At 46.8% G+C, this 25688-nt stretch overlaps 1 protein-coding gene across 1 annotated transcript in view; it reads left to right on the top strand.

Annotated features, from left to right (window-relative positions):
- The first annotated feature begins 6207 nt into the window (after window positions 1-6207).
- The window catches only part of FBXL16 (F-box and leucine rich repeat protein 16), a 67789-nt gene continuing 48308 nt past the window's right edge, over window positions 6208-25688 (top strand). Inside the window, exon 1 of the mRNA XM_088464879.1 lies at window positions 6208-6781. The gene's annotated coding sequence lies outside the window, so the exon portion shown is untranslated. The remainder of the gene's footprint in view (window positions 6782-25688) is intronic.

Genomic DNA, 25688 nt, shown 5'->3' with positions numbered 1-25688 from the left:
TTGCACACAGCGCTGTGATTGGCTGTTACTTTGTTGCCTGTGTGTTCCTGACCTGTGTGGAGGGAAATATAGATACAGTTACTGGAATTACGGCTTCATAATTACCAGCATAGTAGTAAGCAGCTGGTTACGGAGATCATGACCTCACAGACCAGAGGGGTGAATCAACCCAAGGAAGGTGCACAGAAGTAATAATGTTTTGCTTACCTCCTGGGAGTAACGTTCCAGCATCGGGGCGTGCTCATTACTGGGAGAGCGATACATATCAGTGCAAGAGTCACGGGGGCCTGACTCGTTACAGATCGCCATTGCGATCGCAGCTGCGATTACGCACGAAAATATGCTATAGTTTGCAATCGCAATGCCGTAGCAGCCCAACATAAGGACGCCCACTTCCTCTCATATCCGTGCAAGTCTGCAAAACCATCGGTAAGATCGAGTACCATCGGAGCCTCATGCACAACTACAACAGGTCAGACCTTACTCAGAATTTGCTAACCTCATCGCACGCAGTGAAAGCTCAAGCTGTGTATGCTATCACAGTGGCTAATTTATGTACGGCCCTGTACCGGCGTTCTAACGGACTGGCACGTCTGCGTGTCGCTGACCTCTCCCCCGTCAACACCCCCAACTGCTCATTTCCTGTCAATCACTCTGCGATGGGTCTGTGTGGTCTCTGTGATCGCAGTGGAGCCTTCGCGCACACGCAATGCGATGCATAGGCATGCATAGTAAGCAACAACCGTCCGTATCCGTGCGTAATCGTAATAGCCATCCGTAATGAATCCGGCCCACCCTCCTCACTGATCTACCTGATGCCATGTACCGGCTGATTGCTCTGGATAAACAGCTGACTTAATTAAACATGAAAAAAAATGAATAGAAAGATATTGCTCTGGGCATCCGCTCAGAATGTCGACAGGCTCTTAATGACATGGACATAAGGTCGACAAGAAAAATGTTAACATTCACATATGTCAACATGGACAAAAATGTTCACAATATCGACGCCAGAAAGTCATCAGAACATTATTGTGTTATTTTTTTAGAATATGTTAAAGTTAAAATATGCACACACGAAAAAAACAACCACCACCCTTTATGTCGACATTCTGCTGCAAATGTGTTAAATGTTGACATTATGAACATGTCGACGTTTAAATCATGTCGACATTTGTGAATTTCAACATTTTTCTGGTCGCTTTTATGTCCATGTCGACATTCACTGTTGACTTCACATACCGCTCCCTTCTGCTGTCTGAACGACGCTGCGTCTGTTCCTTCCCGCACTTATTAGGACGATCTGACAAGGGAGGGCAGCAGGGCGCAGAGATGGGCAAAAGCTTGAAAACTGTTCAGTAAAATCTTCCCTTCATCTGGCTGGGGCAGGGCCGGCTCAAGGCATGTTCAACCACTGCGGTCGAACAGCCATTCCCGGTTTCATCGGGACAGTCTCGTTTTTCGGGCACTGTGACGCTGTTCCACCCACGGGATGAAGTGTCCCGCGGTCGGGAGGTTGGGCCCCTCCACCACCACAGCTGTGCTGGCCCCGGAGAAGAGGAATGAATGCTGCACACATGCGCACGGCATCCATTCAGTGCAGGAAGAGCGCTGGGGGCATCCCAGCTACTGACGTAGTGCTGGGCTCGCCCCCAGCCTGACGTTAACGGGAGGCGTGCCACACGGGCACGCCCCCAATTAACGTCATTTAGGGGGCTAAGCCTATGATAATTAGGCCACGCCCCCATTTCCGGGCGCATAAGTCCCGTCCTGCACTGTCGCTCCCCTTGGAGCTGGCCCTGGGCTGGGGAATATAGCGCGCGTAATTTTTTTTTCTTGTTCCACCCCGAATAGAAAACCGCACTGGACAATAGAAGTTGACTCAGTCGTCATCCCAGCTATATTAACATAACATAGTTTTCGCGGAATGAAAACGCCAAAAAAAACAGATTAAGGGAAGTAACCACTCACGGAGCAAACGTCTACTCAAGTATGCACGCCGCGGCGCATTCGCAGTCTGATAGCTTCCGTCAGTGCACCCGCAGGCAGCTGCTGATTGCGGGATGTGCCTGGACTACATCCGACTCAAAATCAGAGCCCTAGTATACAACTGTTTTGGACCACATGGGGGATGTAGCTCGATGTACTTTTTCAATATCCCATGCAGTGGTCCTCTATCCACCAAATCTTTTGCCTCTTAAATTATTGCTGCTATAAACTTATTTATTACCAGTTATTTATATAGCGCAGATATATTCTGCAGCGCTTTACAGAGAATATTCGTCCATTCACATCCGTCCCTGCCCCAGTGGAGCTTACACTCTATATTCCCTACCACATGCGCACACACATACACATTAGGGGTAATTTTTTTTGGAGCCAATTAACCTACCAGTATATTTTTGGAGTGTGGGAGGAAACCGGAGTACCCGGGGGAAACCCACGCAAGCACAGGGAGAATATACAAACTCCACACAGTTAGGGCCGTAGTGGGTATCGAACCAACGACCTCAGTGCTGTGAGGCAGTAATGCTACCATTAGACCGTCTGTGCTGCCCTAACTTAGGGGTAGAATTGCTGGAAAACGCCCCGTACTTTCATATTAATAGACTTCCCCATCCCTGAAGCAGGGGAGCATCTCTATAGCATTGCTATGTGCTACATGGTAGGGACATTGGGCCTAATTCACTACGGTACGTTATATTACGTACGCACACACCCGTCCGCTGCGAAAATACGGTCACCCCAGTCTAGTCCATACTTACCGACTTTGTATAAATCCATTCCCGGAGAAGCTGTATTTCTTTTTAAATCGATTGAAAAAGTTGCACAAGTGGACTCCAAAAAATGTTTTTAGTTATATCTTATGAAAAGTTTTGGGGATTATTAATGCAATCCATCGTCTGTTATTGACAATTATTTTAAAAAGATAAATAAATCCTTAGAGCTGTCTGTTCGTTGACATCACAGAGTTTGGTGTTGATCAGTGATAAGAGCCTCTGCATAAATACATTTTGAATCCATAATGCAAGATATTAAAACTATAAAAGTTTCTTTCTTACAAGAATCTCCATGTACTGTATAACGATCTGATACCATTTTTGGGGCTAAGTGATCCAGGGCAACCATTAGATGAATCGGCAACGCACAGTAATAGGGTGCGATATGCTGGTCCCGATGTGATTTCGGTGAGATAGCCGCTAGATGTGGCAGGTGGATTTTTGCACCAAAACTCATTGGTGTATTAAATCTAGTGGTTTTCTCACCGGCATCACGCCGGGCCAGCAAATCGCAGCCCGTGACATATGGGTCCAGTGTACTCCGATGGTCTCTATGGTCGCCAAATCAAGAAATGACCTTTGGGATGCGGTGGAACGCGAGATTCGCAGCATGAATGTGTATCGGCTGCGTGACGCTATCATGTCCCTATGGGCCAGAGGGCCTGATTATTCAGCAAGGAACGCAGTTACTTATACGCACGCATTTGGGTGATTAATTCGCACTGCGCATACGTATGCATCTCAGTGCGTGAACTAGCCACTGCGCTCGGGACTGCGAACGCAGAGGATACGCAGACTCATGGCAGAGTGATTGACAGGAAGTGCAGTTTGTGGGTGTTGACGGGGGACGGGTCGGGTGAACGCAGACGTGCCAGGGCGTATCGACGCCGTTGTATGGGCGTGCATAAATTAGCCACTGCGATACCAGGCGCCGCCTGAGGTCTCATAGCGTGCGCTGAAGTCAGCAATTCCTGAGTCAGGTCTGGGCTTCTCTGTCTGGTGTTACTCGATGTTACCGATTGTTTCTCTATGTTGTTAAAGTATACGGATGAGAGAAAGGGGAAGTGGGCGTCCTTATGTCAGGCTGAGATCGCAATACGAATGCAAACATTTACATATCACTGCTGATATTAGCGATCCATAGTGAATCAGGCCCATTGGCTATTACGTTGCCAGCACCTGTATATAGTGATTTTTGTGGTGGTACGCCAGGGTACTCAGGGCCTGATTCAGAGCCGGACGCTATTTGCGCTCGCTCGTTCAGAAAAAGGGTCCGTCTATTTAAATTGAGCACTTGCTCTTTGCGGTCTGTTGACGCCTCTATGTCTGAGCGGGCGAACGAAACATGCGCTCGCTATTTTGTAAAGACGCCCCCTGGCCGCTCGCATCATATGTCATCTCCGCTATTATTAGATTAATCGAGTACATCGAAAGGCAGCTGAACTGCTCGCTATTCTTGTGGTTGGATTTTCCTACCACAATCATGCGAACAGTTCAGGCTAAGAAACAACCCAGTGACGTGGTCGATGACGCTGCTTTGTTAATTATGCACACCCTTAAAACGCCCATTTTTACCTTTTGGCACGCCTGCGTTCGGATCTCCACTCCCCGTTTTCAAGCACCTTCCCCTGTTACCACCCACAAATGCCTCATCCTGTCACTCAAATTAGCAGGCACTCGCAATTTTGCGAACACACGTTTTCCAACCGCACTGACTGGTTGGCGCATGTGCATTACGGCCCATACACATGCGCAGATGTGCGAACATCGCTCGGAGCGAACGAGTGGCCGCTTACGAGCGGCTCTGAATCAGGCCCTCAGTACTGACACCTTTCTTTTGTTTTGGTCTAAATTTTAATTCTTAAGGTGCATACACACACAACGATTTTTTGAACGATTATCAATAATGATATCGTTTATCGTTCAAAAAATGATTCACTTTCTTAGTTAAGGGGCCTATCCATTAGCAGATACATTTGAACGATGAATGATTTATCGTTCGGTCGTTCGATTTATCTGCTAATGGATAGGCTCTGAACGATAAAAATGCGCACTCCCGCGTCCGACAAATTGGGTCTTTTGTCTCTCCAACATGTTGGTCAATTATAGTTTATCGCTGACAGATATTAGAAATATCTGTCGTGGTAAACGACAAATGATTTTGTAATGAAAATGAATAGAACCATAAAAAAAAATCCACTCCCAGAATGATGTCATGCAATATCGTTCGTCGTTCGCAAAAATCTGTCATGTACATGATAGATATCTGTCACAGCAGCCCCAGGAATTTTCAAAAGATAATTCTTTTGTCTTTTGTCTTTCAGAAAGATCTGCTAATGGATAGGCCCCTTTAAAATGAACGATTATTGTTCATTCGCGTTCACGTTTGTAGTTTGTAGTTCAGTCAGACTGACCAACTCAACGATTTTCATTAAGGGAAAATGCAAAAATCGTTTGTAGTTCAAAAAAATCGTTCATTACACTTTAAAAAATCTGACAGATAATCTGACAGAAAATCGTTCATAAAATCGTTGGTAACCAAATCGTTTAAGCTGCATACACACACAACGATTTTGTTACCAACGATTTTATGAACGATTTTATGAATGATTTTCTGTCAGATTATTTGTCTACAAACTACAATCTACAAACTTGAATGCGCATGAACGATTATCGTTCATCGTTTGGCACAGAAAGTGAACGATTTTTTCAAACGATTATCGTTCAAAAAATCGTTGTGTGTGTGTATGCAGCTTTAAAAATAAGCATCTGCTTATTTCTCCAGAGTGTGGACTCTGCTGTACATCTTCTATCAGCTTATGTTATTGGGTGGGTACCGACTTAAAATCCCAATTTTGGATTTTGGGTTGCAAAAATTACATGATTTCAGTTGTTTTTAAAAACTTTTTTTATAATTAAAAAAAAATTTAAATTCCAGATCCAAAGCCAAAACACATGAGGGTTGTGTCGCAAAAGCGAAACACGAAGATAAACCCAGCTCCGAAACAAACAAAAAAAACCCAGCCGGAGAGACAACCGCACACGCGGCTTAAATCCGAACTAATAAATAATATTCTCGGTGCTGTAATCACATAATCAGTTTCCATAACCCGATTTAGCTAATACTAATATATATATATATATATATATATATATATATATGTATGATGCTCTCTGCTGGTTTTAAGCCCTGAGATATGAGATTGAGCAGTGGTTACCTACACAGGGTAACACAGATCCTCATGCAATGGGCACCTTACATCCCAATCCCTCCTAAGGAGGAGGGGACAGTGACACTGAGGAGGAGGAGGAGGGGAGAGGCAGCGAGGGAGGAGGGATGCTTGGAGTCATGAATTATTGATAATAATGCTGATGTCTCTTTAACTGAAGATGTGTGTGACACCCTGTGTGTGCGTGTGTGTGTGCGTGCACTCATAATAGCTAGCAAGCCAGGCAGCGCTGTGTGTGTGTGACAGAGGGTGGGGAATACACAGTCATTCTGGGCTTTTCATGTCAGCTTTTACCCTTCTCTCTCTCTCTCTGTCACACTGTCGCCTGCTGACAAAGAGAAATGTGTCCTTAAAGCCATTATTCTAAAGGATCCTTTATTTATTTATTTCTGGATAGCCTCCATCTTCTGTCTTCGCACCTGCAAGTGTCTCCAGCTGTCACCCTCCCCCTCTGTACAACCCAAGGCATCAGGGTGAATGGCACCCCCGGGCTGAGCCCAGAAGGGAACCCTGTGGATTTCAGTGTGTCTTACTGTCATTCCGGTGGCTGCAAGGCGTTCTGGGAGGCAAGATGTTGGCGTGACCTATTTTGGATGCTGTTGATCATGGTTTAGTGTGGACATCAGGAATTTGCACAGGGATTTGCCACTACGACCCCCAGGCTGGGGTGCTCGAGACGACCAAGTTGCCCTGGCCCCCTCATTGCCACCTGTCTGGACCCTGATAATCCAGAGAGGAGTTATGCCATGAGTTGAGGAACCACCGCTCACGGTAGGAAATGGGTTTGATTTTTTTTTTTTTTTTTGCAGCTGGGAAATGTAATACCTAGATGATGGAGAATGCAGGGACCGGTGACCGCCCAGCCAGAGCTCCGAAGAGTAATAACATGTGAATATGCTGTAATACATGGATCATGTACATTTAATATACAAATCTCATGATACAGAGACCTCTCCCCTCTGTCTATATATATATATATATATATATATATATATAGACATCTCACATCCCCCTCATACACCGACCTCTCACATCTTCCTAATGCAGACCAGTCCCTCTTCCTAATAGACAGACCTCTCATATCCTCCAAATATACAGAGCTCTCACCTCTTCCTAATACACAGATCTCTCTCACATCCCCCTAATACACAGATCTCTCTCAGATCACCCTAATACACAGATTTCTCTCAGATCACCCTAATACACAGGCCTCTCAGATCACCCTAATACACAGGCCTCTCAGATCACCCTAATACACAGGCCTCTCACATCCCCCTAATACACAGATCTCTCTCAGATCACCCTAATACACAGGCCTCTCAGATCACCCTAATACACAGACTCAGGCCTCTCAGATCACCCTAATACACAGACTCAGGCCTCTCAGATCACCCTAATACACAGACTCAGGCCTCTCAGATCACCCTAATACACAGGCCTCACAGATCACCCTAATACACAGGCCTCTCAAATCACCCTAATACACAGGCCTCTCAGATCACCCTAATACACAGGCCTCTCAGATCACCCTAATACACAGGCCTCTCAGATCACCCTAATACACAGGCCTCTCAGATCACCCTAATACACAGGCTCAGACCTCTAAGATCACCCTAATACACAGGCCTCTCAGATCACCCTAATACACAGGCCTCTCACATCCCCCTAATACACAGATCTCTCTCAGATCACCCTAATGCACAGGCCTCTCAGATCACCCTAATACACAGGCCTCTCAGATCACCCTAATACACAGACTCAGGCCTCTCAGATCACCCTAATACACAGACTCAGGCCTCTCAGATCACCCTAATACACAGGCCTCTCAAGTCACCCTAATACACAGGCCTCTCAGATCACCCTAATACACAGGCCTCTCAGATCACCCTAATACACAGGCCTCTCAGATCACCCTAATACACAGGCCTCTCAGATCACCCTAATACACAGGCTCAGACCTCTAAGATCACCCTAATACACAGGCCTCTCAGATCACCCTAATACACAGGCCTCTCACATCCCCCTAATACACAGATCTCTCTCAGATCACCCTAATACACAGGCCTCTCAGATCACCCTAATACACAGGCCTCTCAGATCACCCTAATACACAGACTCAGGCCTCTCAGATCACCCTAATACACAGACTCAGGCCTCTCAGATCACCCTAATACACAGGCCTCTCAAGTCACCCTAATACACAGGCCTCTCAGATCACCCTAATACACAGGCCTCTCAGATCACCCTAATACACAGGCCTCTCAGATCACCCTAATACACAGGCCTCTCAGATCACCCTAATACACAGGCCTCTCAGATCACCCTAATACACAGGCTCAGGCCTTTCAGATCACCCTAATACACAGGCCTCTCAAATCACCCTAATACACAGGCCTCTCAGATCACCCTAATACACAGGCCTCTCAGATCACCCTAATACACAGGCCTCTCAGATCACCCTAATACACAGGCCTCTCAGATCACCCAAATACACAGGCTCAGGCCTCTCAGATCACCGAAACAGACCCTCCAACATGACCCATTCCATTAGGTACAACATGCTCTGCTCCTGGATTTCCCTCTTAATGTATGATTGCAGACACCTGTGGTGAAACACCTGTCTCATCTATTACCTAGTTCAACACAGGTGACTGCAATCATACATTAGGTGGGAAGTCCAGGAGCAGAGTGTTTTGGAATGGGTCATGTTGGAGGGTAGGCCGTAATAGACAGGCCTCTCAGATCACCCTAATACACAGGCCTCTCAGATCACCCTAATACACAGGCCTCTTCTCTCCACATCCTCCTAATTCACAGACCTCTCTCCTATTCCTAATACACAGAACTCTCACATACCCGTAATACACAAACCTCTCCTCTCTTCTTAATACACTGATCTCTATCGATCCACCTAATACACAGGCGTCTGCCACCTCCTAATACACAGCTTTTCCCCTCTGTCTAATACACAGACATCTCACATCCTCTTAATACACAGACCTCTCCCTTTTCCAAATAAAGAGGCCTCTCACATCCTCCTAATACACAGGCCCCTCACATCCTTCTAATACAGACCTCTTTCCTCTTCCTAATACACAGATCTTTCATACCCCCTAATACACAGACCTCTCCCCTATTCCTAATCTCTCACATCCCCCTAATACACAGACCTCTCCTCTTTTACTAATTCACAAATCTCTCATATCCCCTAATACACAGTCTCTCTTCTTCCTAATACAGAGATCTCTTACATCCCCCTTATACATAGACCACTCCGCTCTACCTAATACACAGATCTCTCACATCCTCCTAATACACAGATCTCTCACATCCCCCTAATACACAGACCTCTCCTCTTTTACTAATTCACAAATCTCTCATATCCCCTAATACACAGTCTCTCTTCTTCCTAATACAGAGATCTCTTACATCCCCCTTATACATAGACCTCTCCGCTCTACCTAATACACAGATCTCTCACATCCTCCTAATACACAGATCTCTCCTTTCTTCCTAATACACAGATCACTCACATGCCCCTAATACACAGACCTCTCCCCTCTTCCTAATACACAGATATTGCACAACCCCTAGTACACAGACCTCTTACATCACCCTAAAACACAGACCTCCCCTCTATTCCTAATACAAAGATCTCTCATATCCCCTAATATACAGGCTCTTCTTTTCCTAATACACAGATATCTCATATCCCCTAATATACAGACTTTCCTTTTCCTAATACACAGATCTCTCATATCCCCTAATATACAGACTTTCCTTTTCCTAATACACAGATCTCTCACATCCCCCAATACACAGACCTCTCCTTTCTTCCTAATACACAGATCACTCACCTATTGTTATTACACATCGCCCTAATACACAGACCTCTCCTTTCTTCCTAATACACAGATCACTCACCTATTCTTATTACACATCGCCCTAATACACAGACCTCTCCTTTCTTCCTAATACACAGATCACTCACCTATTCTTATTACACATCGCCCTAATACACAGACCTCTCCTTTCTTCCTAATACACAGACCTCTCCCCTATTCCTAAAATACAGATCTCTCACATCTCCCCGCGGGCGGGATGTACTGAACATAGCACCCATGATACGGTATATCCCACCTCTCATCGGGTACATACTGCGGATAATAGTTGCGGTATGTACCTAGTATATGGCACAGGACAGCTCTCCCTATAAGATCTGTCCTATGCGATGGCCCCGCATAGAGGGACTCCCAGGTTTAACACCCAGAAGTCCCTCTGGCGTCCTTAGTACATGCGCAGAATGCCGCAGGGGGGAAGTGTCCTGGGAAAAAAAAACCATAGGCTTCTATTGGGTGACGCCACCTGAAGATTGCGTTACCCACCAGAACGAACAACCTTGATACATATGGAAAATACGGTAAAACCCCCGGAAAAGGCATTTTCGGGGGATTTAACACATTTTCCCCTTTAGTACATCCCTCCCTAATACACATACCTCTCCCCACTTCCTAAACATGTATCTCTCACTTCCCCCTAATACACAGATCTCTCACATACGCCTAATACACATACCTCTCCCCACTTCCTAATACACAGGTCTCTCACATACGCCTAATACACAGACCTCTCCCCTATTCCTAATACACAGGTCTCTCACATACGCCTAATACACAGACCTCTCCCCTATTCCTAATACACAGATCTCTCACATACGCCTAATACACAGACCTCTCCCCTATTCCTAATACACAGATCTCTCACATATGCCTAATACACAGACCTCTCCCCTATTCCTAATACCCAGGTCTCTCACATACGCCTAATACACAGATCTCTTCCCTATTCCTAATACACAGATCTCTCACATCCTCCAAATACACAGACCTCTCCCCTATTCCTAATACACAGATCTCTCACATACGCCTAATACACAGATCTCTTCCCTATTCCTAATACACAGATCTCTCACATCCTCCAAATACACAGACCTCTCCCCTATTCCTAATACACAGGTCTCTCACATATGCCTAATACACAGACCTCTCCCCTATTCCTCATAAACAGGTCTCTCACATCCCCCTAATACACAGACCTCTCTCCTATTCCTAATACACAGGTCTCTCACATCCCCCTAATACACAGACCTCTCCCCTATTTCTAATACACAGATTTCTCACATCCCCCTAATACACAGACCTCTCTCCTATTCCTAATACACAGATCTCTCACATCCCCCCCGGAATCGGTATTATATCCCGCTGGATGTCAGCCGGGAGAATGTAATACCGACGCCGGACGCTAGAAAGGACAAGATCCCAACAGGGCAAGTATCTAATCTATCCCTAACCTCCCCCCCACCTAACCCTAACCCCCTCCCCTAACCCTAACCTCCCCCCACTAACCCTAACCCTCCCTTAGGGGTGCCTAACCTCCCCCCAAGTGCCTAACCCTAACCTCCCCCCACCTAACCCTAATCCTCCCTTATGGATGACTAACCCTAACCTCCCCCCCAAGTGCCTAACCCTAACCCCCCCCTAACCCTAACCTCCCCCACAAGTGCCTAACCCTAACCTCCCCCCCAAGTGCCTAACCCTTACCTCCCCCAGGGGTGCCTAACCCTAATCTTCCCCCAGGGGTGCCTAAACCTAACTGCCCTCCCCGCCCCCTAAGCCTAACCCTCCCGGGGGGGTGCAAGAGCCTAACCTCCCCCCGGGGGTGCCTAACCCTAATCCCGCCCCCCCTTCCACTAGCCTAACCCTAACCCTCCCAGGGGGGTGCTTAACCCTAAATCCCCCCCAGGAGCCCCTAACCTAACCCCCCCCCGCCACAGCTGTCCGCTGCCCCCGCCCGGCTTACATTAGTTTGGTATGCCAGGCGTCGGTATCCCAGCGTAGGGCTAATGATAGGCAAATGGATTTCGACGCCTATCATTAGTACCTCGCAGGGATATGACAGTCGGGAAGCCGGCGGTCGCCATTTCGACTGTCAGCTTCCTGACTGCATACCCCCCTAATACACAGATGTTTCTTCTCTTCCTAGTACACAGATCTCTCACATCCTGTAATACACAGACCACTCTCCTATTCCTAATACACAGATCTCTCACATCCTCTAATACACAGACCACTCTCCTATTCCTAATACACAGATCTCTCACATCCCCTAATGCACAGACCTCTCCCCTCTTCCCAATACACAGATTTCACGCATCCCCCTACTAAACCAACATATCTGCTATTCCTAATACACAGGTCTCTCACATCATCCTAATACACAGACCTCCCCTCTTTTCCTGATACACAGATCTCTCACATCCCCAAATATCCCCACATATCTTTTACATCCTCCAAATACAAAGTTGCTCTTCTTCATCATAATACAGATCTCTCAATCCCTCTAATAAATACACAGACCTCTCCCCCTAAGGCTGCATACATACACAACGATTTTGTAAATGAACGGTTTTAGTAAAAAATTTTCGTTCATTTTTTCAAGGAAAAATTAACGAAAATCGTTTACTAAAATCGTTCATTTACTAAATGTAATGAACGATTTTTTTTTAACTACAAGCGATTTTTGCATATTCCCTTAATGAAAATCGTTGAGTTGGTCAGTCTGACTGAGCTACAAACTACAAACGTGAACACGCATGAACAATAATCGTTCATCGTTTTAACTTACAAAGTGAACGATTTTTTCAACGATGAACCATAATCGATATCGTTTATCGATAATCGTTCAAAAAATCGTTGTGTGTGTAAGCACCTTTACTAATACATAGATAGCTCACAATTCCCTAATACATAGACCTCTCTCCTATTCCCAATACAGAGATCTCTCACATACAGCTAATACACTGACCTATCGCCCTTTCTAATACACAGATCTCTCACATTTCCCTAATACACAAACCTCTCTATTATTCCCAATACAGAGATCTCTCACATCCCCCTAATACACAAACCTCTCTCATATTCCCAATACACAGATCTCTCACATCCCCATAATAAATACACAGTCCTCTCCCCTCTTCCGAAAACATGCATCTCTCATTTCCCTAATATGCAGATCTCTCTCTCCTATTCCTAATACACAGATCTCTCACATCCCCCTAATACACAGACCTTTCCCCTCTTCCTAGTACAGAGATCTCTCACATACACCTAATACACAGATCTCTCACATCCCCCTCAAACACAGACCTCTCCCCTTCCTTATACAGATATCTCTCACATCCCCCTAATACACAGACCTCTCCCCTATTCCTAATACACAGATCTCTCACATCCCCCCCGGAATCGGTGTTATATCCCGCCGAACGTCAGCCGGGAGAATGTAATACCGACGCCGGATGCTAGAAAGGACAAGATCCCGACAGGGTAAGTATCTAATCTATCCCTAACCTAATACACAGACCTTTCCCCTCTTGCTTATACTGAGATCTCTCACATCCTCCTAATATACAGACCTCTCCCCTCTTCCTAATAGACAGATCTCTCCCCTCTTCCTTATACAGAGATCTCTCACATCCCCCTAATACACAGATATCTCACATCCCCCTAATACACAGATCTCGCACATCCCCCTATAGCACAAACCTCCCACATCCCCCCTAATACACAGACCTCTCCCCTCTTCCTTATAAAGAGATCTCTCACATCCCCTTAATACACAGACCTTTCTCCTCTTCCTAATACACAGATCTCTCACATCCCCCTAATACAGAGATCTCTCACATCCCCCTAATATACAGACCTCTCACATCCTCCTAATACACAGACCTACCCTCTCTTCCTAATACACAGACCCCTCCCCTTTCCCTTATATATATATCTCTCACATCCCCCTAATACACAGACCTCTTACATACACCTAATACACAGATCTCTCACATCCGCCTAATACACAGATCTCTCACATCCCCCTGATACACAGACCTCTCCCCTTTGCCTTATACAGAGATCTCTCACATCCCCCTAATACACAGACATCTCCCCTCTTCCTTATACAGAGATCTCTCACAACCCCCTAATACACAGACCGTTCTCCTCTTCCTAATACACAGATCTCTCGCATCCCCCTAATACAGAGATCTCTCACATCCCCCTAATATACAGACCTCTCACATCCTCCTAATACGCAGACCTATCCCCTCTTCCTTATACAGAGATCTCTCACATCCCTCTAATACACAGACCTACCCCCTCTTCCTAATACACAGACCTCTCCCCTATTCCTTATATAGAGATCTCTCACATCCCCCTAATACACAGACCCTTCTCCTCTTCCTAATACACAGATCTCTCACATCCCCCTAATACAGAGATCTCTCACATCCCCCTAATATACAGACCTCTCACATCCTCCTAATACACAGACCTATCCCCTCTTCATTATGCAGAGATCTCTCACATCCCTCTAATACACATACCTATTACCTACCCCCTATTCCTAATACACAGACCTCTCCCCTTTTCCTTATATATAGATCTGTCACATCCCCCTAATACACAGATCTCTCACATCCCCCTAATACACAGATCTCTTGCATCCCCCTAAAACACAGATCTCTCACATCCTCCTAATAAACAGATCTCTCACATCCTCCTAATAAACAGATCTCTCACATCCCCCTAATACACAGATCTCTCACATCCCCCTAATACACAGATCTCTCACATCCCCCTAATACACAGATCTCTCACATCGCCCTGATACACAGATCTCTCACATCCCCCTAATACACAGATCTCTCACATCTCCCTAATACACAGACCTCTCACATCTCCCTAATACACAGATCGCTCACATCTCCCTAATACACATACCTCTTACATACACCTAATACACAGATCTCTCACATCGCCCTAATACACAGATCTCTCACATCCCCTAATACACAGATCTCTCACATCGCCCTGATACACAGATCTCTTGCATCCCCCTGATACACAGATCTCTTGCATCCCCCTGATACACAGATCTCTCACATCTCCCTAATACACATACCTCTCACATCTCCCTAATACACAGACCTCTCACATCTCCCTAATATACAGATCTCTCACATCCTCCTAATACACAGAGCGCTCACATCCCCCTAATACACAGACCTCTCACATCCCCTAATACACAGATCTCTCACATCCCCCTAATACACAGACCTCTCACATCCCCCTAATACACAGATCTCTCACATCTCCCTAATACACAGACCTCTCACATCTCCCTAATACACAGACCTCTCACATCTCCCTAATATACAGATCTCTCACATCCTCCTACTACACAGAGCGCTCACATCCCCCTAATACACAGACCTCTCACATCCCCTAATACACAGATCTCTCACATCCCCCTAATACACAGACCTCTCACATCCCCCTAATACACAGACCATTCACATACACCTAATACACAGATCTCTCACATCCCCCTAATACACAGATCTCTCACATCCCCCTAATACACAGATCTCTCTCATCCCCGTAATGCACAGATCTCTCTCATCCCCCTAATACACAGATCTCTCACATCCTTCTAATACACAGATCGCTCACATCCCCCTAATACCAGATCTCACATCCCCCTAATACACAGATCTCTCACATCCCCTTAATACACAAATCTTTTACATCCCCCTAATACACAGATCTCTCACATCCCCCTAATACACAGATCTCTCACATCCCCCTAATACACAGACCATTAACATACACCTAATACACAGATCTCTCACATCCCCCTAATACACAGACCTCTCACATCCCCCTAATACACAGACCATTCACATACACCTAATACACAGATCTCTCACATCCCCCTAATACACAGATCTCTCACATCCCCCTAATACACAGATCTCTCTCATCCCCGTAATGCACAGATCTCTCTCATCCCCCTAATACACAGATCTCTCACATCCTTCTAATACACAGATCGCTCACATCCCCCTAATACCAGATCTCACATCCCCCTAATACACAGATCTCTCACATCCCCTTAATACACAGACCTTTTACATCCCCCTAATACACAGATCTCTCACATCCCCCTAATACACAGATCTCTCACATCCCCCTAATACACAGACCATTAACATACACCTAATACACAGATCTCTCACATCCCCCTAATACACAGATCTCTCACATCCCCCTAATACACAGATCTCTCTCATCCCCGTAATGCACAGATCTCTCTCATCCCCCTAATACACAGATCTCTCACATCCTTCTAATACACAGATCGCTCACATCCCCCTAATACCAGATCTCTCACATCCCCCTAATACACAGATCTCTCACATCCCCCTAATACACAGATCTCTCACATCCCCCTAATACACAGATCTCTCACATCCCCCTAATACACAGATCGCTCACATCCCCTCTAATACACAGATCTCTCTCATCCCCGTAATACACAGATCTCCCACATCCTTCTAATACACAGATCGCTCACATCCCCCCTAATACACAGATCGCTCACATCCCCCTAATACACATGTGTCTCTCATCCCCCTAATATACAGATCTCTCACATCCCCCTAATACACAGATCGCTCACATCCCCCTAATATACAGATCTCTCACATCCCCCTAATACACAGATCGCTCACATCCCCCCTAATACACAGATCGCTCACATCCCCCCTAATACACAGATCTCTCACATCCCCCTAATACACAGATCTCTCACATCCTCCCTAATACACATGTGTCTCTCATCCCCGTTAATATACAGATCTCTCACATCCCCCTAATACACAGATCTCTCACATCCCCCTAATACACAGATCTCTCACATCCCCCCTAATACACAGATCTCTCACATCCCCCCTAATACACAGATCGCTCACATCCCCCTAATACACAGATCTCTAACATCCCCCCTAATACACAGATCGCTCACATCCCCCAAAAATACACGTCTCTCATCCCCCTAATACACAGACCTCTCACATCACCCTAATATACAGGCCTCTCCAGGGATACAGGGGAAATTCCCGGTGGGCCCTACTGCCTGAGGACCCCGCCACTTCCTCAGGTTCCAGACTGTACACGAAAATTATACAATGTTAGGCGGGGTACACATAAGACGATATATTGTACGATAAATCATTTTGCCGTGTACCGGAACGATAATAGTGGTGGCAATCGAGTGTTGCAAACCATCGATGCTTCACTATAGATGGTTTTATGTCATTGATGGTTATCACTGATGGTGACCAACAGTGGTGACCATCAATGGACTGCTTACCGATGGGCATCCCTACAGAGAGGACAGCTGTCCCCTTCTGCTGCACCGGCCCATCAGAGGAGCCTCGGCTACTCAGCTTGCCCGCAGACTCTCCGAGTCAGCCCAGCTATCGAGAGTTGGGGGATGGAGGGTCCCCGCACCACACACCTGGTGAGTAAATGACCTCCCAAGATTGCTGCCTTCTCCTGATTACATCTAGCCCGCAGAGCATGGAGATTGGCAAAGGGGGGGTCATGCTGCTAATGGGCATCGGGGCACGTCCTCCTTACTGCAGGGCCAGCAGCAGTAGAAGGTCCACAGCTGCTCAGTGAGGTCCCTGTTCTGCTGTTGCTGGATGCTGGAATACGTAGAGGTGGACTGTCTTCAGCCTCCAGCTAGGAGATCAGCAGCTGTTCCCATCTCTTCTGTTTCCCGCATGGCCAACTTGCTGACCCTGATCTAATGATCACTGCTGGCGTATACATAGTCAGATCATAATGGCTGAGGTCGCAGTATCTGGGAGTACCACACTTCTCACCATGATCGTGGAAGGCCTGCTTTTCAGATACAGATGTGTCCACATACTGTACAACTATCCTCCGTGCACTACAAGTCGCACCACACATAGGGTCTCATTCAGCCTCGGTCGCAAGCGCCGATCCGCTCGCAACCGGGTTGATGGTCCCCACAGAGCATGCGCACGATGGAGCCGGCTCCGTCGTGCGCATGCGTGAGACCCGGCTAGCGACCGTCGCTAGGGGTCTCGTAGCAGGCGGGGCGAGCTGTCGATGTTGAGTGACAGCTCGCCCCGTTTGCTGGGCGGGTCGGGGGCGTGCCCGGCCAAATGGAGGTGTTCCAGTCGGAACGCTTGCCGTTTGGGGGCGGCCCCACTGACATTATTGATGATGTCAGTGGGGAACTTCCTGCTCAAACAGAGCAGGAAGTTTCCTGGGGCTTACGAGAGCTCAGACCCAACCTTAGGGTCTGGCCGTAAGCCCCAATGGTCGCGATGGTGATGACCATTGTGACCATCACCCTGATCGCAAGCTAAGCTGTGGGTGGTAAGCCACAGCTTAGCTTGCGACCTGGAGGCAGCACTTCAAAATAAGAAGTGCCCACAATCATTCAGAGTGAGCGATCGCTTCTTGCGATCGACTCTGAATGAGGGCTATAATGCAGGAGCTCGGTGTGACTTGGTAGCGCCTGGTGTCTTTTCGTGTGACTTTTTACCTTCGCACAAAACAGTTTCTGCTGATTAAAATGACATGCAGCATGTCTATGTTCTCTGTGTGTGACTGCGGGTGTATCTGCATGCAAAACACTACGTTACAGTGTTACAGCCGCTGATACTGTAACGTAGCATTTTGCATGTAGATACACCCGCACTCGCTCACAGAACATAGGCATGCTGCATATCATTTTAATCAGCAGAAGCTGCTTGTGCTATATATTCACATCGCTGTGCAAATAAGATGCATTTGTAGGTAAAAAAAGTTGCACAAAGTCGCAGAGCGCTCTACTGAGTCACACCACGGCATGGCGCGACTAGAAGGGCTGTTTAACGCGCAATGAGTCTAGATACTGTATATGAGGACCCATCTGTAGCTTCTCCGGACAGGCAAGTATTTGTGTATACCACCTTAGTAGAACTACTATATATTGTATCGATATGATGCGATATATAGTGGTAATTACCGGAAATCCCTTAATGTGTTACATGAATAGACCCCCACGGGCTTTAATGGCTGGCTAAGCCTCTGTGAGGGCTGGCCACACCCCCTGTCTGACTGGTCACATCCCTTAAGCTTGGGCCCCTAACACTGCATTCCCTGGTGGGCTCTTCATGCCCCAGTCCGACACTGCACATAACCCTAATACACAGACCTCTCCTCTGTACCTAATACACAGGTATTTCTCATTGCGTTGCTACACAAACCACTGGAGGCCTAACACACAATGCTCTGATTTCCTTCTAATACACAAAGGTCAGGACGTAGATTTCTCACCTTCACCCAATACACAGAGCCCTATTCTATTCTATTCAAAGTCGCTGCTAGTCAACAATTTGTACTAACTACCGCAGCAATACCGACATTAGCAGCACCAGAATTTACCAGCCTGCGAGGGTCACGGGGTCTGGTTCACTACGGATCGCAAGTGCGTATGCAATTGCAATTACGCACACAGGGGCCTATTCATCATTACTAAAACTTTGATGGAAGTAATTAGGTTTAGAACTGGCATGGAGTTCTACCTAACTACCGGAGGAATTCATCAGACCTCCCCTCCATAAGTATCTATTCCCGAAAAGCTGTCATTTTTGCGATGACAGCTTTCCGGGAAATAGATACTTTTCCCTGCCTACACTAACTTACCGCAGCTGTAATCAGTGCTGCACATGCGCCGTTACGTTCACAAAAGCGGCGCATGCACAGCACTGACTACAGCTGCGGTAATTCTGTCCCCCACTCCCTGTCCCCCACCTACAGTACCTGGCCGCTGCAGCTGCCTCCGGCTCCGGCTGATGCTCTGACATTGTGTTCTCCTGGCAGAACACAGTAAAGTTTTTTTTCTTCTCTAAACTTTATTGTGTTCTGCTGGGAGACCACAGTGTCAGAGCATCAGCCGGAGCCGGAGGAGGGCCCAGGGAGCGCCGAAGAGAGCCGAGGAGGATCTGCTCACGCTGACAGCAGGTAAGTGTAGCCCGCTATACGCCACCTGAGAGTGGCATATTAGTAACACCATCAAATTCCGAAAGTATATAATTTTTCGGAATTTGATGAATAGCCTAATTTCTACGTCCCCATACTAATGTACTAATGTATGGGGAGTGTGGAAATTAACGCAGGCGGACTTAACACAGGAGTTATCAGTGATATCTCCTGTGTTAAGTGTCTTCATGAATACTAAAATAGCGTTAATTAAGGAAAATGTCCTTAAAACCGTTATTTTAGTGTTGATGATTAGGCCCCACAGTCTCACTGCGATAGTATGCTAATCCATTGCGATTACAATGCCGACGCCGCAGCACAGCATAAAGACGCCCACTTTATCTTACACACATCCGTAATGTCTAGTAAGACTGTGAAACCATTGGGAACATCGAGCACCATCGCAGCCTCACGCACACTTGCACTAGGTCTGACCTTACTCAGGAATTGCTAACTTCATTGCACGCTATGAGTGCTCAGACTGCGTACGGCATCACAGAGGCTAATTTATGGACGCCCCTTGCACTGGCACGCCTGCAGACCACCCCCCCGGCACCACCCACAAACGGCACTTCCTGTCAATCACTCTGCGATGGGTCTGCAAAGTCACTGCGATTGCGCATTGCGATGCATACGCAAAGGGGGATCGCAAAGGTGTGTACCCAGCTAGGGTCCCTTTACCTGAAGCTGCTGCTACCACATGTTTAGGGAAGAATTACGTTTTACGGCTATTTAGCAAACGCTGTACATTGCTCTACAAGCATCAGTGCTGGCAGGAGCCGTCCATATTGTTTTTTATGCATTTAGGGGCTACTTAATTAGCTCAGGAAAGCTTAGATTTCCCTATGGAGGAAGCACGGCTGATCCCTACTATGCGGGCTGGACCTCCTCCTGGTACCAATCACATTTGCGGTTGTGCGGCCAGGAATCAAAGTGATGGCGTCAGCAATCAGGCAGGTAGTCATACAGTCGACAGCCATAATGTTGATAGCCGACTGTAGGCTTAGGGTTAGGCTACGGTTAGGGTTAGATTAGGGCTAGTTTTAGGCTGCGGTTAGAGTCAGATGATAAGAAACACATTGTCAACATCCCGGCTGGCGTCATGCACATATCAACATTAGGTCAGTGTCAACGTTTGACATGTCGACATTCTGAATGACGATTTTACATGCCACACCAGCTATCATACTGAGATGGGGATTACAGAACAAGGAATCCGGCGATCCTTGTTAAATAGTATAGACCTGTCGAAAAACACCCGTTTCCACCAGCCACAGGAATATCTGCGATTGATAAATAGGTTGTGTTATTGGATCCTGGAGAACTGGTAGACTGTATTCTTCTGAATATTGGGCCTGATTCAGAGCCGCTCGTAAGCGGCCGCTCGTTCGCTCTGAGCGATGTTCGCAAAACTGCGCATGCGTGTGGGTCGTAATGCGCATAAACGAACCAGTCATTGCGGTCGGAAATCGTGCGCTCGTAAAACAGCGAGGGGCTGCTAATTTGAGTGACAGAATGAGGCGTTTGTGGGTGGTAACAGGGGAAGGTGCTTGAAAACGGGGGAGTGGAGAACCGAACGCAGGCGTGCCAAACGGTCAAAACGGCGTTTAATGGGAATGCATAATTAACAAAGCAGCGTCATCGACCACGTCACTTGGTTGTCTTTTAGCCTGAACTGCTCGCAGTGATAGCGGGAAGTAAATCCTACCACAAGCACTGAGAGCAGTTCAGATGCCTTTCGATGTTCCCGATTAATCAAATAAATAGCGGAGATGATGTATGATGCGAACGGCAAAGGGGCGTCTTTACAAAATAGCGAGCGCATTTTTCGGACGCTCGCTAAGACATAGAGGCGTCAACAGACCGCAAAGAGCGAGCGCTCAATTTAAATATCCGGCCCCTTTTTAAGAATGAGCGTCCGCAAATAGCGTCCGGGGTCTGAATCAGACCCATTGGCCCAACTCACAGAAAGGCTGCTCCCAGTGGGCCTGATCCTGAGTTGGACGCCAAGTAGCTGTATTTGCGGGAAGCCACGGGATCCGGATTTACCACCTTATGCTATGAGAGTATCCATAGGGCTAATGCGGGGATCTGTGCGACTTCAAGCGGGGAGTCACTTCGCCCACCGTTACTCCGTCCACAGCCGCAACCACTGCCATTATTATCAGCTTTTACACCTGCCCCATGCTGAGTGCAAGAGATCCCTCATACATCCATCTCTTGCGTGCGACCGCGAAGCCCCCACTTAATGCAAAGAGAGATCCGGGCAAGGTTTGTCCGACTCAGAAATCGACCGTAGATGTGGAAAAATGCGTAAATTCACTTTTGCCAACACTCGCTATTTGCCGCCGTATAATGAGCGGTTCCCGCCGTAGAATTAGGCCCAGTGTGTAGGCGACAGTTACTCTTCAACATCAGTTGTTCCTTATTATATAAACTTGTAAGAAAGTTTACATGACACAGAGTATGCACTGCCCAGAGGATCCTTCGTGTAGAACATTCCTTGAATACGATCAAGAACAAAAACACCTAAAAGCAGATTCCCTCCTGTTAAACGTGTTCCCCGAGTGACGTGTTTACGCCCTCCTATCACTCATGTGTGCGCCTGTCTAGCGACCGGTTCCTGAAGGTGATCGAGAGGAACAAATACTGAGCGGGAAGTTATTCTCATTACACTGCGGAAACCCAACTCATCCAGAAAGACTTTACTGACAATAACTCAGATACCAATAGCGTTTACAGTAATACCTGCAATAGCTACTAGGCAGGGAATCATTGCAAGCCGGTAGGACACCAAGGTCCCAGAGAGAGGAAGGCTGGAGTCGCCACGGCGGCGTCTTTGCGGAGCCTCGTCGGTGATAATATGCAAATACTAGTTTCAGCCTTTGTGTAGCAGCGTGCGCCGGAATGTGCAAGCACTGTGGCGCCCACCTTCAGCGTCCCTGCATGCTGGAAAAACTGCCGGTGGTCCTGGACACACCGCCATCGGCGCCCCATCGACACTTGCAATAGCCCATTGGCAGGTACAGTGTTTCCACCTGAACATGGCCTCTGCGACTTTGCGTCTGAGTACGCAGACGCTTTCACTGACCCGCCAGCGACGCCCTCAAATAACATGCCCACGCAATGGATTTTTTCACGTCCTCTTCAGGCCACCTCCCAGGAACGCCCATGGTTTTCCCTTGTCAGTTCTGATACCAGCGGTCCCATACGCAACCGCATTTGTGCGTACACACAGGGTAACACATACGCCATCGGGGGTTTTCAGAATATTTTGCGCATGCACAGAAGCAAATGATCAGTCAACAACCTGTACATGGGCATTCCGTGCACCTCTGTAATGCACCCAATGTGCAGAAAGCTAAGCTTGCTAAATTGCCCCATTTAGCTAAATATATGTACTACTATAATCCTTCACAGATAGATGTTTTTGCATGATGTAGGAACTGGGAGGCTTAGATAGATGCTCCCCTATGTCGCATTAGACAAGCAGAGGGGAAGACATCACCGTCGAGTCATTCATAAAACCATATCTCCCAACCGTCCGATTTTGGCTGCGTGCTGCAACGATAAGAATGTTTTTTTTCGGGATTTAGGACAGCTGGTAGTGCTAGAGAGAACCTTTGTGAAGGGGACGGAGATGTCAGTGGCCATTTGTGATTTTGCTATTTTAGATGTGGCCTCCATACCTGTATCTAACATCAACTTCTATGAAGTGAGGAGAATAAGGAGCTGATTTATCGAAGCTATTACCTATCACATCCGGACAACCGTGCGGCATTAATGGCCCATATCGGTATCATGCACAAGAAAGTGGGCGTGGCCAAATCATCGATTAGGCAAGCTAGGCTCCCGTCTAGGGATAAGTGGGCAGTGTTTTTTTTTTGTTTGTTTGTTTGTTTTTGACATAATTTTTGATTTAATATGGCTCTTGTGCAAAACTCTAGGCCACCCCTTAACCTCCTTCCCTTTCCCTAATACAATCATAGACTAACCTGCTACATACACTTTGTGATCGTAGATGCACAGTGATTGGAGGACAGCCAGCTTGTGTGCCGCTGAATTAAGGCTGTCACTGGCCGGGGAGGGGTTGGGGGTGTCTTAAATAGGGAGAAGATTTTAAGATTTCCATGTTTTTCTGTTTCAGGTGAGTAGAACAGTGAAGGGAAGGTTAGAAATGTTAGGAGGGGATTAAAGCGCAGGATATATACTGGTAGGAAGGAAAGTAGAATACGGCGGAGGTCTTTGCCCCTCCCTCACTAGATAGCTCCATAGTTCACCTCACTTACTGTACTTGGTACCTCAAGCAAGCAGCCATAAAAATAAAAATGTACAGGGGTAGACAGATGTACTAAGCCTTGTAGACAGATGAAGTGGAGAGAGATAAAGTACCAACCAGTCAGCTCCTAACCGTCATTTTTCAAACACAGCCTGTAAAGCGACAGTTCGGAGCTGATTGGTAGGTACTTTGGCCCTCATTTATCAACAAGTTTTATCATACGCAACAAGTTTTAAAACTCCGTTGCGTATGATAAATGGTGCTCCAGCCAATCAGCTCCCAACTGTCATTTTTCAAACGGATGACAGGAGCTGATTGGCTGGAGCACCATTTATCATGCGCAAAGAGTTTCAAAACTTGTTGCGTATGATAAAACTCGTTGATAAATGGGCCCCTTAGTTTTACTGGTCAAATATGTATTAGGCATCACCTGTTTACAGCACAAGCAGCTCTGTTATGGCCATGCATGCCTCAGGGGTGTGTCAGCCTATCAGGTCGCTAGGAACACTAAACAGGGCCTAGTCATGTCACAGAAGGGGGTACGCCAAGTCCCCTAACCCCCTTCCCCATATCTAAAAACACCCCTTAAGTGCCGCGCACACCTGCTGCTTGTACATGTAGAATTAGAGGGGAATCACGCCTAAATCATCACAGCTGTGAAGTATGTACATTTTAGTTCTGCCCACAAAATGGCCGGCATCCTGTATGTGCAGGTGATGGGCTCTTCCCCTCCGGGGGGGGGGGGGGTGTCAGTTTTATGCTTGTACGCTCTGTGAGCGTTTATCTACGAAGGATTTTTTTCTTTGCTGCCAGAAATAAACAGCCGTCTGTTGTAACACTGCTCCGCACACTGATGCAAAAACCAGGTCTATGTTCCCCTAGCCCGGGTCCCTTGACGATGCTGCAATGCTAAGCTCCAGCCGCTACGAGGATGCCACCACCCTGCCAGGGGGGGGGATGAGGAATCATTCCGTTCTGCTATGACCTCATCTCCCCTCTTTCATTCATACCTTCGTCTTCATTCATCCGTGTGCAGGAAATGTGTCATTACCATAAAAACGCGGCTCTGTCAGGTCTTCCTCATTTAAAATGACTAATTACAAGGCAGCCTTACTCAGTGCGGTCTCCCGGGGACGGATAGATCATAAACCGTCGTTGGCTGACTTATCTCGGGATCACAACTGTTCCGAATCGATCTTATTGACTTACATTAGCCTTTCATAGATGTCAATTCATTTTCCTCTATTGCATTTTAACTGATCCCGTGACGTAGTTGCTAGGTTGGAAGCAAAGTCGGGTTGGGGGTCTTCGGAAAATGCTGTAATAAAATTTGGGGTATTTTTATTTTTTTTAGGCAGGTAATATAATTTAATTGACATATTAATGTAGGTTCGACATCAGCACTGTTCATGATAATAATACAGTTTGCCTTATATATGTTTTT

The sequence above is a fragment of the Taudactylus pleione genome, unplaced genomic scaffold (genome assembly GCF_031769625.1).
Source record: "Taudactylus pleione unplaced genomic scaffold, aTauple2 ptg000061l, whole genome shotgun sequence".
Classification (NCBI taxonomy): domain Eukaryota; kingdom Metazoa; phylum Chordata; class Amphibia; order Anura; family Myobatrachidae; genus Taudactylus; species Taudactylus pleione.
This window is presented reverse-complemented; position numbering and strand designations above follow the sequence as displayed.